The sequence below is a fragment of the Budorcas taxicolor genome, chromosome 9 (genome assembly GCF_023091745.1).
Source record: "Budorcas taxicolor isolate Tak-1 chromosome 9, Takin1.1, whole genome shotgun sequence".
Classification (NCBI taxonomy): Eukaryota; Metazoa; Chordata; class Mammalia; order Artiodactyla; family Bovidae; genus Budorcas; species Budorcas taxicolor.
In genome coordinates, this window is record NC_068918.1 from 59,458,525 (window position 1) to 59,472,537 (window position 14,013).

The window sequence follows — 14,013 nt, forward strand, 5'->3', positions numbered from 1 at the left end:
TGACTCTTTGCAACCCCATGGACTATAGCCCACCAGGGAAGCAACTGCTTTAATATTAATCAGGTTGTTTCAGGAGAAGCTAAAAAACAGACAAATTAGGTCTGGATCTCCAGGAATGAATAAAATACACCATTTGGAGAAGATGGAGAAAGATATTACAGTAGAAGACACAGGAGATACAGGTGCAAGATTAATACATTAAAGAAACAAAAGATCAACACAGGTAGATCATGGGATAAAACAGTGAGAAAAGGAAGGAGATGAATTTAGAAAGTCAAGGCAAGTTGAGATGTACCTTGTACTTCTGAGAAATTCACAGATGACCTGGATGTGTGGCATTGTATCATGTAATCTGGAAACCATCATGGTCAGGCACCTGAATTTTTTGAAAGCCCAAATAGATCACTCTGGCTGTAGCGCAAACAGAAGACCAAAGAGCGGTGTGCTACAGAATGCTCAACAGAGCCGGTGAAAGATGGAAGGAGCTGCTGCTGCTAAGTTGTTTCAGTCGTGTCCAACTCTGTGTGACCCCATAGATGGCAGCCCACCAGGCTCCCCCGTCCCTGGGATTCTCCAGGCAAGAACACTGGAGTGGGTTGCCATTTCCTTCTCCACTGCATGAAAGTGAAAAGTGAAAGTGAAGTCGCTCAGTCCTGTCCGACTCTTAGCGACCCCATGGGCTGCAGCCTACCAGGCTCCTCCGTCCATGGGATTTTCCAGGCAAGAGTACTGGAGTGGGGTGCCATTGCCTTCTCCAGAAGGAGCTGACTGAACCAAAATAGTAACCAGCAGAATGGATGGGAGGGAAAGATCTGAGAGGCTTTTCCAAACTTGTGTAGACATTATTTCCTATCAGGTGGAAAAGAAAGAGCTCAAAGAGATTCTCCCCTTTCCTACCAACCAGATAGTGTCAGGAGTGACAGCCAGAGAAGCAAGCTTGGAACACAAAGATGAAGCTCAGTCTCTTGGGCCTATGTTGACTTTCAGGCATTTGGGGAAAGATAGGGAAGTATAGGTCTCAAATGTTTATTTAAGAGAGCCACCTACATGAAAACACTCAGTGTAAAAATACAATGCAAACAAGTACTAATATTTTTAATAAGTTTATGATGAGCTTGAGGAAGTGATTAAGATTGTGCATTTTCTTCTCAGCATGCCCTGCCATCATCACTGCCCGTTTGTGTGATAAATGGTAGTTGAAGCAGAGAATGGGCATTTAGTTTGGACTCTTTTTGAATGCTTTTACCAGGTGACTTCTTAGAATTGAAGGTTTCTAAGAGATTCATCAGGTTAACTCTGCAATGGCTTACAACTCTTTTAAAATTGATATAAGCAAGATATTCAGACATAATAATATAAGCAACTTTAAAAATGTAGAAGGAGGTGGGTTTCCCTGGTGGTCCAATGATTAAGAATCTGCCTTGCAATGTAACGGACACCAGTTCAGACCCTGGTCAGGGAAGATTCCACATGCAGAGCAACTAAGCTTCACACCACAACTACTGAAGCCTGCATGCCCTAAAGCCACAGCAAGAGAGGCCACTGTAATAAGAAGCCTGTGCACCCCAACTAGACAAAGCCTGCACACAAGAAAGACCCAGCACAGTCAAAAATAAAATTTTTAAATAGTTTTTTAAAAAAGATGTAGAAGGAGGGAATGAAAAATTGATGATTTGTTCCAAGAAACGCAGATATTCAGATGCCAACTAGGCTTGAACCTTCCAGAAGACATCAGCATGACCTCCACCTCCCCATTCCCTACTCCCTACCTCCCCCACCCACGTTGCTGAACTATTCCACAGAAAAAAATGTCACAGAGAAACAATACTATCCTAAAGCCTTAGGATGTATCTATATTCCTAGGTGGAATTTCTAGAAATGACAAGGTGAAAATTGCTGGCTGGGCTAAAAACTATGCCCTTGAAGATGACAGACTCCCTGGGTTTTTTGGACACAAATATATCAACCCTAGAACTAGTTTGATATTGCTGGCTTCTTGCCCAAGCTCCAGTTAATGTTTGAGTATTTCTAGTTCTATATAGGTACAATGTTCCTTTCCTTAAGTTGCTAAAACCAAAGCTAAGAGTCAGCCTAATTAAAGGAAAATTCATTTATTAAATCAAAAGCAACCAGGGACAAGGATGAACATCTTTCAGGCTATACAAGATAGTTGATTAGCTCTTTTCAGACTGCTATCAAAAAAAAAAAATCTGATGAGGGATAGATGAAAATGTTCTATATTATATTATTAAAATACATGTAGTCCCTCTATAATAAAAAAATACTTGGGGGTATATACTGATCTAGGTTTTAAGAATGAACAAAACAACAGCTTTGTACATGCTCAGTCGTGTCCAACTCTGAGACTACCGACTGTAGCCTGCCAGAGTCGTCTGTCCATGGATTTCCCCAGGCAAGAATATTGGAGTGGGTTATCATTTCCTCCTCCAGTGCATCTTCCCGACCCAGGGATCAAACTCCCATCTCCTGTGGCTCCTGCACTGGCAGCATTATTTACTATTGAGCCACTTGGGAAACACTAACGATAGCTGACTCGAATCCTAAACAGTAGTTGCTGCCGCTGCTATTTAGTCATGGAGTTGTGTCTAACATTTTGCGACCCTATGGACTGTAGCCCACCAGGGTCCTCTGTCCATTGGATCTCCCAGGCAAGAATACTGGACTGGGGCCATTTCCTTCTCTGGGGGATCTTCCCGATGCAGGAATTGCACCCAAGTCTCCTGCTTGGCAGGCAGATTCTTTACCACTGAGCTACCTGGGAAGCCCCAAACACTAGTTGCTGCTGCTGCTAAGTCACTTCAGTCGTGTCTGACTCCGTGCGACGCCATAGACAGCAGCCCACCAGGCTGCGTCTACCTCAGAATTCATGGTAGAAATAAAGGGGCAGATATAAGGTCTTCCTCAATAAAGGAAAAGACAAGGAAAACATACACACTGGGACTGAAGTTCTAGTACTATTCAATGTTAAAAGGGCAATGAAATTTATATTTCAAGCATTGTCTTTAACCACTGTAAGGCAGTCCAAAAATTATACTTTCTTTTTTCTATCTCACATGGAAGAGACACCAGCAAGGCTGGGACAGGACAGCAACAGAGGCCGTAGCACTGTCCTCACTTTGCACCTGATTGGACAAGAGGAGAAAGAAGCAGAGAAACAGAACTGTCTCTTTCTCAAAACCCAAATGATGGAATGACTTTTTCCCCCTTGTTTTCTTCAGATTAATCAATCGTTAAGGTATCATTCTAGGCAACTGCTGATTGGAGTTCTTAGCATTAGAACAAACTTAATACCTAACTAGAACCAGAATGATCATTGCTGATAATGGGGGGTTTGGGGAACCTCCCAGAAACTATTCCACTGATAGAGACCAAGAACAGAGGCAGGCCTTAGGAGACAGTTTTTCCTCAGTAAAACCATAGGTCCTTGGGAGCTATAAAAAATGATGCTTAATTCCACTGAGGGTCTCCTGGGCTGGGAATCTGCAAACTCAGCTGATGTGAATAGCTAAAGATAAGAGATCAGACTATTACCATTAGTGTTCCCAGGTAGCTTTTGTCTTGGTACAGGTCAGCTGAGAGCTCACAACTTGGGGTGCTAAAAATGCATGGAGTTGGGATATTCACACCAAAACAGGAGGAAGGAATGGATTGCTCTCAGCTCCCAGACTAATGAGACTTAAAGGAACTTTGTTCCTTCTGTAGAATCAAGTCTTTTGAGTGAATGGAGCTGGCTTCCAATCCCCCCAGAATAAGATAGAAATAAACATTTAGGGCTTCCCAGGTGGAGCTGGGGGAATGAATCCACCTTTCAAAGCAGGAGACATAAGAGATGAGGGTTTGATCCCTAGCTCAGGAATACCTGGAGTAGGAAGTGGCAACCCACTCCAGCATGCTTGCTTGCAAAATTCCATGGACAAAGGAGCCTGGTGGGAGTCCATGGGGGCAGCAAAGAGTTAGACATGACTGGGCACAACATTTTAGTTCTGCACAAGCTTGAATCCTCACCCTTTCTTCCTAGAGTCTGTTTACTTGTTCATAGTTCAATGGGTCCACAAGAGAATGCATCACAAACACTGAACTATATTTAAAAAGACTTTATAAGCAACAATCTATCCAGATTTTTTTTCAGTCAAGCACTTACTACTCCATATCAAGCATTTACTTGTCTTTTCCTCTTTATCACTGCAAGATTTGTAATTTGAGGGTTTTAGTTTTGATAAGAAAAAAACCTCAAAGCATATCTCAGAGAAACAGCACATAGTTACCATTTTAAATGAACCATTATCAATAAGGATTATTAGAAAGGATAAGATTAGGCAGGAAACAAATAAATCTGATATTAGACTATAAAGAAAACATCTTTCAATCCCATTTGTTTATAATTGCTAAGTGTTAAGCAATACTTGTAGACCTACTACTCACTTATTAATTTGGGATTTACTTGGAAAAATGATGCTTTCTTGCAAAACCTCCAACCAATTAATAGTAACTGAAACTGTAGTTAATATTAAATGGCATGTTGGTTTTTCTTTGGTAGCACAGACAAATAGTTTTTTGAAAGCTCTTGGTTTATATTTGAAAACCTCTATTTTTTTCTTTATATGAAGAGTCAGCTAAAGATGTTGACTCCACAGTTTTCATCAACAATGTTAATTTGCAACCACAAAACTACACTTTGACAGTGTTTCTTTAGTTTTGAACTGACAATGCTGTGGAGACGCTCTCTTGATCAACACCGAAAGGACAGAAGGAATGCTAATTTTTTGTTTTTCTTTAAATCTGTGGGCCCCTATTTCTCAAGAGTAACCCCCACCACTTGTTTTTGTTTTCACAAATAACCAGGTAACTGCATCCAGTATGCACATGTCCTCTAGGCAACTTAAGTTCAATGCTGCTCAAAACTGATGTTCAACTTTAGTATTATTAATTATCCTCTCTTAGCTGTAATTGAAATCATAATCACCTGAAAAGACTACCAATTAAAATATCCATTTGCCTATATGGAAAGTAGCTCCCCTAGAATATCCCAGAAATCTTTAGAAAGGAAAAAAAAAAGTTCCTTAATCTCATCTTGCAAACAGAGGCTGAAATTATACCAAGCAGGTCACGGACAGGGTCAAGAAAAACAGAGGTCAAGAAAGAACACTCAAGCTTACTTTTAACCTCAACCCGAAGGGATTTTTAAAATCACACAAAATCTCTTTTTTCTCAGTCTTCGTTAAAAAACAAACTTCAGCAGGTAAAAGACCTTTCCCAGTGTGGGCTTCGGAGCCACCACATGCACAGAACAGAGAAAAGCACGCAAAGCCGCTCTCCTTACCTGAGATGAAAGCAGTGCACCAGCTTTGTTACTATTATAACCATCTTTCCCAGGTCAAGGGCGCGGAACGCCCGGGTGACAAGAAGTGAAGAGCGGCGCCGAGGCTGAGCCGCCGCGGCGAGAACCTTCTCAGGGCGCTGCTTCCCCGGCACAGCTCCTCTCTCGGGCTCGGAAGAGCAGCGGCTCGCACTCTCCTGTCACCGGGAAGCGCGGCTTGTCATTTCCGCTGGATCACCCAGCAGCTGCTACGAGCCTCGGGCTGAAGCGCGGGCGCGTGGACAGGAGCGCGAGAGTGCGCTGCGGGGCCGGCAAAGCGGCTGCAGCTGAGGCTCCGGCAGCGGCACGTTACTGGGCAGGGAAGGTCAGCTCTCCAGGAGCCAGGATCAGCTACCCCTCGCCTCTCCGAGCTCCGCGTGGGCCAAAGCCGGCTGCGAGGGCGGAGCGGCCCCAGCTATGGAGCGTGCTCCCCTCCGACGAGGGTCTTGCACGCGGTGACCTTTTGCCTGATCTGAGAACCAAGAGGTGGGCCACGGGTGAGATTTAGTGGAGGTAATTTTTCTCGAAAAGGGAGATGAACTTCTCCCTATCCGCCTTTGAAAGAAAGAAAGAGGGGAGGAAGGGAGGGAGGCCTCCTATGATGTTCTTTGCCAAGATAAGCCAAATCGAGGGTGGGAGGGAGAGTGGGTGGGAGGTGGGGGGCGGGGGGGGTCCTAAAATGTTCTTTGCCAAAATGAGCCAAATCCAGAGAGGGGAGGGAGGTAGGTTGGGGGTATGGGAGGTAGGAGCGAGGGATTTGGGGGTAGGCAGATGAACACATTGCACTGCGCTTAGCACATATTTCTGATCGGTAGGTTGATGGAGATGTTTGGATGCTATCAGTGACGTTTAGTCTTTAACTGCTCTTCCTGCACCATCAGGTTGCCTCTGGGGTCAAGTACGTGGTCTAGGGAGTGAAGGGCTTTTAATCCTAGCAAATCACTGATTATCTCAAGGATTAGGTGTGGAATTGCCTGTGTTTGAAAAATCTAGACAGCTGTGCTATGAATTAATTGATCTCTACACAAGTGAAGTCTGCCTACAGATAATTACTTTAAAAAACAAGCGTTTTATAAATGTGCAATTTTAAAATTTAAATGTTAACACGCATTATAATAACATTTTGAAGTTTCAGTCTTTCAGATGGCAAGCTCAGTGAAAGCAGGGAATGTTGCTGATTCGTGAATCCTTTTACCTGGGCTTGGTGAATGGCAAACGCTCATAAATGCATGTGTGTGACAGTGAACTGTGGGTTTGGTAGTTAATCTGTAAATGGCACTTTCAGGAAGGCTGAAGTTCTTGAATTTGGTGTGAATTTTATTCTAACTCGACCTCAGTTTGCCTTTTTAGCCCAATGACACAAATTTTTGTCATAAGTGTCCAAATGCATAAGCACATTGGCTTTTAACTAGGATTTTCCTTTTGTGTTGCTGGGTGTTCTGTTTTCCTCTCTTTCAGGCCAAGAGGCGTCAAATCCAGAGCATATTCTCTCTGCTACTATTGATATCAGGGACATTGACTGTCCATGTTTGCAGATCACACCATTATTTAATTTTGAAAAATTACTAGCTAATCAGTTCTGGCTAGTAGACTAGCCAGTGGAGGGTGGAGGGTGAATCCAAGAGGATTTCATGGCTGAAGTGGAACTAAAACCTGAAAGCTGGACCTGTGGGAGTCTGGACAGGAAATAGGCCTGAGCTGGGAGTCAGATGTTTCTTGAATCCTTGGTGCAGCCTTGACCTATTGATCCAGTCCGTAGGTCAGGAAAATTCTACCTCCCCACCCCATATCTGTCTCTCTTCTCCATCTCTCTCTCTCCTTCTCTTCCTCTCTTTTCCTAGTCCTCCATTCTCTGACTGCTTTCCACACTCCCTTTAAGACTCAAGTGCTGTTGGACTCTAGAGCCCTAACCCCTTGCCCCGTCAACCCCCTCACCCCCAAACCTCCAACTCCCTCACCCCTCCAACCCCCTGACCCCCCACTCAGCCCCCTCATGCCCCACCCTCGACTTCCCCCACTCCCACCTCTCCAAAGCATATTTTTATCTCACACTTTCTGGATTGTTTTTAACTAAATCAGGCCCTACCTACCACCAGCTGTGAATTCCTTAAGATTAGGGACAACACTGGCTGTTTCCATCTATACAGTTGTAAACATCTCCACAATTACTGGTCTTCACCTGTTTTCAGTTTAGATTAAGGCACAGGTGGGAGTCCTAACTCTGGTGACCAATTAGAAAATTGGTGGAGTTAATTTAGGGACATTTTCTAGAAGTGATTCTAGTTGGATAAATTAAAATTTCAGTGTAACCAAATCAAATATTTCATAACTGGGAGGGAAGACACAGAACTTTTTGTGCAGACCAGATAGATACAAATAATCAGGGTAACACTGTTTATTTAATCCCTGCCTTGGCCATCTGATGCAGAGTTAACTCACTGGAAAAGACCCTGATGCTGGGAAAGATTGAGGGCAGGAGGAGAGGCGGCAACAGAGGATGAGATGGCTGGATGGCATCACTGACTCAGTGGACATGAGTTTGAGCAAACTCCAGGAGATGGTGAAGGACAGGTGAGCCTGGTGTGCTGCAGTCCATGGGGTTGCAAAGAGTTGGACACGACTGAGCGACTGAACAACAGCAAATCCCTGCTTCTTGATCCCAAACTGAAACAGAAGAGGAAGCAATTATTCTCTTACCTTGGGCCCTCTGGACCCACTCATTTTATTTCATAGCAAAGATTCCTTATACCATCATCCTCATTCATCTCCTACAAATTTTTGCTATTCATTAACTTCAGTAAAGCTGGTTCTCAAAGGTTACCCGGGGTATCCAAATCATCTGAGCCAAGAATTTGTTTTGGTGACATAGCCATCGTTTCTTTAGCACTTTATGCTCTTCCAGGCACAGCTAAATTCTTTACAAAGATCACATTGCATTGTCACACAAAGCATCTTTTAATAGTACTTACCACAATTTTATATTTTGAACTTACAGTGTATAACTATGTTTGCTGAGGAACAAAAGAAAACAGGCACAAACAATCATTGGTCATGGATATGGATAGACTATTATCATCTCTGATGATGAAACCAAGGCTTTGAGAGCTCAAGAAATAGAACTACAGGTGGAACCAGGTTTGAAGTCCATGTTGTCAAGTGTCAGAGTTCATCAGAGCGTCACCAGTGGAGACTGCAACCACTCTTTCAGAATCCTGAGCCTTGCTGAGATAGAGGAGCCCAAAAGGAAGCAGAAAGATTCCACCTGGAGAAGGTCAGAGTTGTCAAGAGTCAGCACTGTCCAAATGAAGAGTGCAGATGGAAACCGTGGGTCTTTAGTGAGTATCACTGAACTGACCTATTTACCAATGCCTACCTTTACCTCACCTATTGGAATGTGAGCTAAAGAAATATGTTTAAAGTCACTTTATTGGTTTTGATTATTTAATAAAATTAGTTTTAGTTTTTTTCTACAATATATTTTTTTGCCACATGTGGCATGTGAGATCTTAGCTCCCTGACCAGGAATTGAACCTTCCTCCTGCAGTGGAAGTGCCGTGTCTTAACTGCTGGACACCAGAGAAGTCCCTAAAGTCACTTTAAATTGGGTTTCCTTGTGGTCAAAAGCCTCCTGAAATAAGCTTGTTTCAATTTCTTATTCAAAATGTTAAAATGACTAAGAATTAACTCAGTGTCTTAGCATAGCATGTGAGTACTTTCTGTCACACTCAGCCATGCATTTTATATTCTGGCTGAGCTGGACTGCTTGCTCTGACCATATCCTTTGCTGTCCTGCAGTCCACTCTGCCTTCCTCCTGCACTTTCTCCTTAGTTCTGTTTGCCATATACTTGTGCTGTGGTTAGTCGCTCAGTTGTGTCCGACTCTTTGCCACTCCATGGGGTTCTCCAGGGAAGAATACTGGAGTAGGTTGCTATGCCCTCCTCCAGGGGATCTTCCCAACCTAGGGATCAAACCCAGGTCTCCTGCACTGCAGGTGGATCCTTTACTGTCTGAGCCACCAGGGATGCCCATGTCATACACAAAAGTCTCTTCCTTACTGAATGATAAACTCCTTAAAGGCAGGAATTGGCTTTATCTTTGTGTTTCACTGTATGTTTCTTGTTGTAGAGTCCATGTGGAGATTATGTTACTGCACTGAATTCTACAATGTGTTACCTCAAACTTCTGTGTTAGTAACTCCTTACCCAGGTAGCTCAGGCTTCCCCAGTGTCATAATGGTAAAGAATCCACCTGCCAATGCAGGAGATGTGGGTTTGATCCCTGGGTTGGGGTCAAGAAGATCCCTTGGATATGGAAATGGCAAGCCACTCCAGTATTTTTGCCGGGGAAATCCCATGGACAGAGGCGCCTGACGGGCTACAGTCCATGTGGTCACAAAAGAGACACGACTTAGCAAGTAAACAATAAACTCCTTATAAAATAATAAGGATAATGCCCTCCTCAATTCCATGAGAACTTGCTCTTGGAAGATGTAATATGCTATTCTGTGATTCATATTTTTTTAAATTTTTAATAATTTTAAAAAGGTTAACTTAGTCTTACTCCTGTGGGCCTGTGTGTTTCCACACAGAAGTTCTATTCTAAACTTCAGAGTCCCTTGTCAGGCGATAAAGTGGAGCATTGGTTGTTTTACACTCCCTTTTCCTCAAACTTAAGCCCCACAGACAATGGATTATCAAACTTTTGAGTTAAATTTATAATGTACTTCAATTCTTGACTGGGAAAATAATTTTCTCTTGCTTGATACAGGATTTCTTCAACATTCATTTTTAGGTGAGATGTGTTGACCTAAAACAAACAGACTGCCAGATATTTCTCCAGGAAAGATAGAATTTATTCAGTATCAGCAAGAATTGTTATGTATTATTGTTAATTTAGAATCAATAATTATGGGTAAGATATAATAATAGTGTTTGTAAGTTAGAGCCCGACAAGGAGATGGAAACCCCAGAGTAACTTGTAAAGGGAAAGCTTAATATGAAGAATTCTTCACTGTTTTCAGAGAAAACTAGTGAAAAGGGATCAAAAGAGTTCTAAAGAATACCCCGAGGATGAAGAAGTATCCAAGGAAGGAGACTCTTCCCAAGACTGTGACTCATTTCTCTGTGAGGTAGTTGCTGCCCAATGGATAATGGAGAGGTTTCCTGAGTGCCCAGGCCAGCACTGGTCCATCCTCAGCAAGCCGAGGTCATGAACAGTGGGGGCTGGGACTCCTGAGCTAGAAGGCTTCTGCGGTGATGCTAATAGGCTGAGGCTAGCTGGTAGGACACTGCCTGCTGGGAGGCTACCTGGGGAAGCTGCTGTTGAACTGGCTGGGCAGCTAGTTGGATACTGGCTGGACTTACCAGAAAATTGCCAGGAAGTCACCAGCAAGAGGTATTGAACTCTCTGGGCACCCACAGAACCCAGCTAAATCCAGCCGTGAGGCTGTAAAATGAACTTGCAGATGTGTAGGTAGCTGGAAAGACTATAGAACACTCCAGAAGCTGCTGCCTGGAGATGATGAGATGCCAGTAAACTCAGCTAGCATGACTCCAGAACTCACCTACAAACTGCTTTGGGAGGTACTGCTGCAGTTACTGCTGGAAATGCTATTGGGGCTGAAAAGACTTCTACAGGAGTGCTGCTGGAAGTCACTGAAGGTGAGCTCCACTGGATGTCCTGCATGTTAGCCCAACATTTCAGGAGAAAGAAGGCACACAGAAGACACACAATGTGCCACACACACAGAAGGTACAACATCGCAGGAGAAAGAAGACGCACAGGAACCAGGAAGAGGCAGCCCCACCTCCTGCAGTGTCCCTCCAGCGCCCTCTATTGACCAACGTTAATATCATGCCATCTGGAAGGAAATAATTTCAGTATCACAAGCAGGCAAAGAACAATGGTTTTGGAGTTGAGAATCAATACACTAATAACTGACTTGCACTGTGCTTTTGTCAAAATCACTACTTTATATTAAGATTATCTCTTTACTCATTTGTCTCTTCCACTAGCAGATGATATGCAAGGGTTTCAAAGGTAAGGAAAATCTTTATGCATGGCATAGACTTTGGTGCATGTTATATATTTAGTAAACATTTATCAAAATGTGGTACTACATTAAATAAATATTGCATCCTGCACTGAAAGGCTCACTTGGTCTGACAAGCCCTAGGTATGCCCAAGTTTATTTGACATGAAGGGAGTTATTTTTTTTATCGCCATCATTTACGCAAAGAAGGAAAATTACCTTAGTGGCAGTTGACACACTGGATATCTGTAGAGTCACTATTTTCTGAAAATGAACTTATTTTAGTTCCTTGAATGTTTGCTTGAGGTTGACTGAGAAAATCCTCCATGAATCACTAGGATTAAAAAAAAAAATCCCCCTTCTTTTGAGAGGAAGAATATTCTACAAAAAAATATATTGAGGGAAAAGAGCAAATAGACTAGTAAGCTGAAAGATGCCCATTTTACAGATTTTAGTAAAATAGAAAAAATAAGAACAACTCATATATAACAGAAGTTGTGTGCTTCAGTATGCATTAACAAGACCCACTTCTGTGACATTCTGACTTAAAGACTGAATTTCATCTCATGTTGAAGATATCTGCACTGAATGAGTTTGGGAGTTGAATAAAGAGATGAATTTATTTAGTTGATATCAAGTATCAAGTCAATGCTTTGTGTAGGATAGAAATCAAAGTATAGTTAAAATATAGACTTAGCTACTACAACGAGACCCCCAAAAAGATAGAAATCAATTTCTTCCTCATGCTACACCTGTAAGGTGGGCTCTGCTTCATAAAGTCCTTTGGGAAGGAGCTCAGGTTTCTGCTTTCTTGTTGGTTGGCCATTACTTGGGATGTCATCTTGCCTCGCAGTAGAAGACAGCTCACTGGCAAAAATTTAGCCCAAATTCTCCTGTAGCATTGGTTAGGGACAGGAGGAAGAAACAGAAGTTTTGGCCATGAGTTTGTCCAAAGGTATGAATCATCTGTCCAAAGTGACTGTTTTTATCAAATCCAGTGGCAAAACAAGGACATCTTTATTTTCCTGGAGCAGCCATGTTTTAAAATTTCAGTAAAGACACTCTATACTAGTTTTGCCTTGGGCAGCACCTCCCAGTTCCAGCCCACAGAGAAGAGAGTGAAAGCAGAGGGTGATTCCCTTGAAGGAAATGATGTTGAGGTTGTGCTTACCCTGAGACCCACTGACTGGAACATAGTCATGTAGTCACAATTTTCTGCAAGGTAAAGTGGGAAATGTGGCCGCTAACAAGAAGGGGTTTTTACTATCAAAAACAAGGAAGAATAGATACTGAAAGTTAGCAGTCTCTGCTACACTAAGACACTCTATTCTGAGATAATTAAAATGTTTACTCAGTTTTAAATACCTTTTATTTAGGAATATGTTGAATCTGCTGTAATAATAACATTGATTAATATTAGCTATAAAATAGTGTTAACTATTCTGAATATGTTAAGGGCTTAGATAGAGGATCAATGTCAGCCCTCATAGTTTCAGTTACTTTGTTTTATTAAATTGATATATAGGCTGCTAAAAAGATGATCATTCACCTTTAATAAACAAACTGGTAGCTAATGTGCCAAGAAACAAGAAAATACATGAAAAAATGGGGAGAGGAAAATGAAATAACAGAAATTTCTAAAGAAATATATGGAGTAGGAGCAGAGGTACAAAACTTAATTGAAAAGGCAAAAATTATTAAACAACAGCAAAAAGAATACCAATAGCCTTGGAGGAAGGACAGAAACATCATTAATGTTTGAAAATGTCATCTGGGATAAACCAGAGATATGAAGAGCAGGAGTAGAGATGCAAGTTGAAATCACACTGTGATACACTCACTGAAGAGTATGGTAATGACAGGAATAACCACAATTGAAAACATAAGCTATTATATGACAATATTTTACAACAGTACATATCATGGATTTGATCCCTGGAGGAGGAAATGGCAACCCACTCCAGTATTGTTGCCTGGAAAATTCTGTGGATATAGGAGCCTGGTGGGCTACAAGTCCATGGTGTTGCAAAGAGCCGGACACAACTGAGCATGCACGCATGTACGTTTTACAGTACTATGCAAACAAATTTGAAAAACTGAGTAAAATAGATGATCTTACAGAAATTTAAAAATAATTGACCCCAGAAGAGATATAAAACCTAAACAGATGAGCAGCCTCATAAGAAACACAGGAAGCAATCAGAGAAACCTCAAATAAAAAGTTGTTTTGTGGATGACTTTTTTCAAATGTTTCTAGTACCGAGAATGTCAATGTAATATAAATTGTTTCAGGGACAGAGAAGAAGGAAGGCATCTGTATCCAGAGAAACAGAACCAACAGGATGTGTACATTAGTCAGCTCAAGCTGCCATACCAAAATATCATAGACAGAATGGCCTAACCAGCCGGAGGCTGGAAGGCAGAGACCAGGCTGCCAATGGGATCAGGTTTTGGTGAGGGCTCTCATCCTAGTTTGCAGATAGCTCCTTTCTCACTGTATTCTCACATCATAAAGGGAGCAAATTCTCTGGTGTCTCTTCTTATAAAGGACACTAATCTCATCATGAGGGCTCCACCCTCATGACCTTGTCTAAACCTAATTAC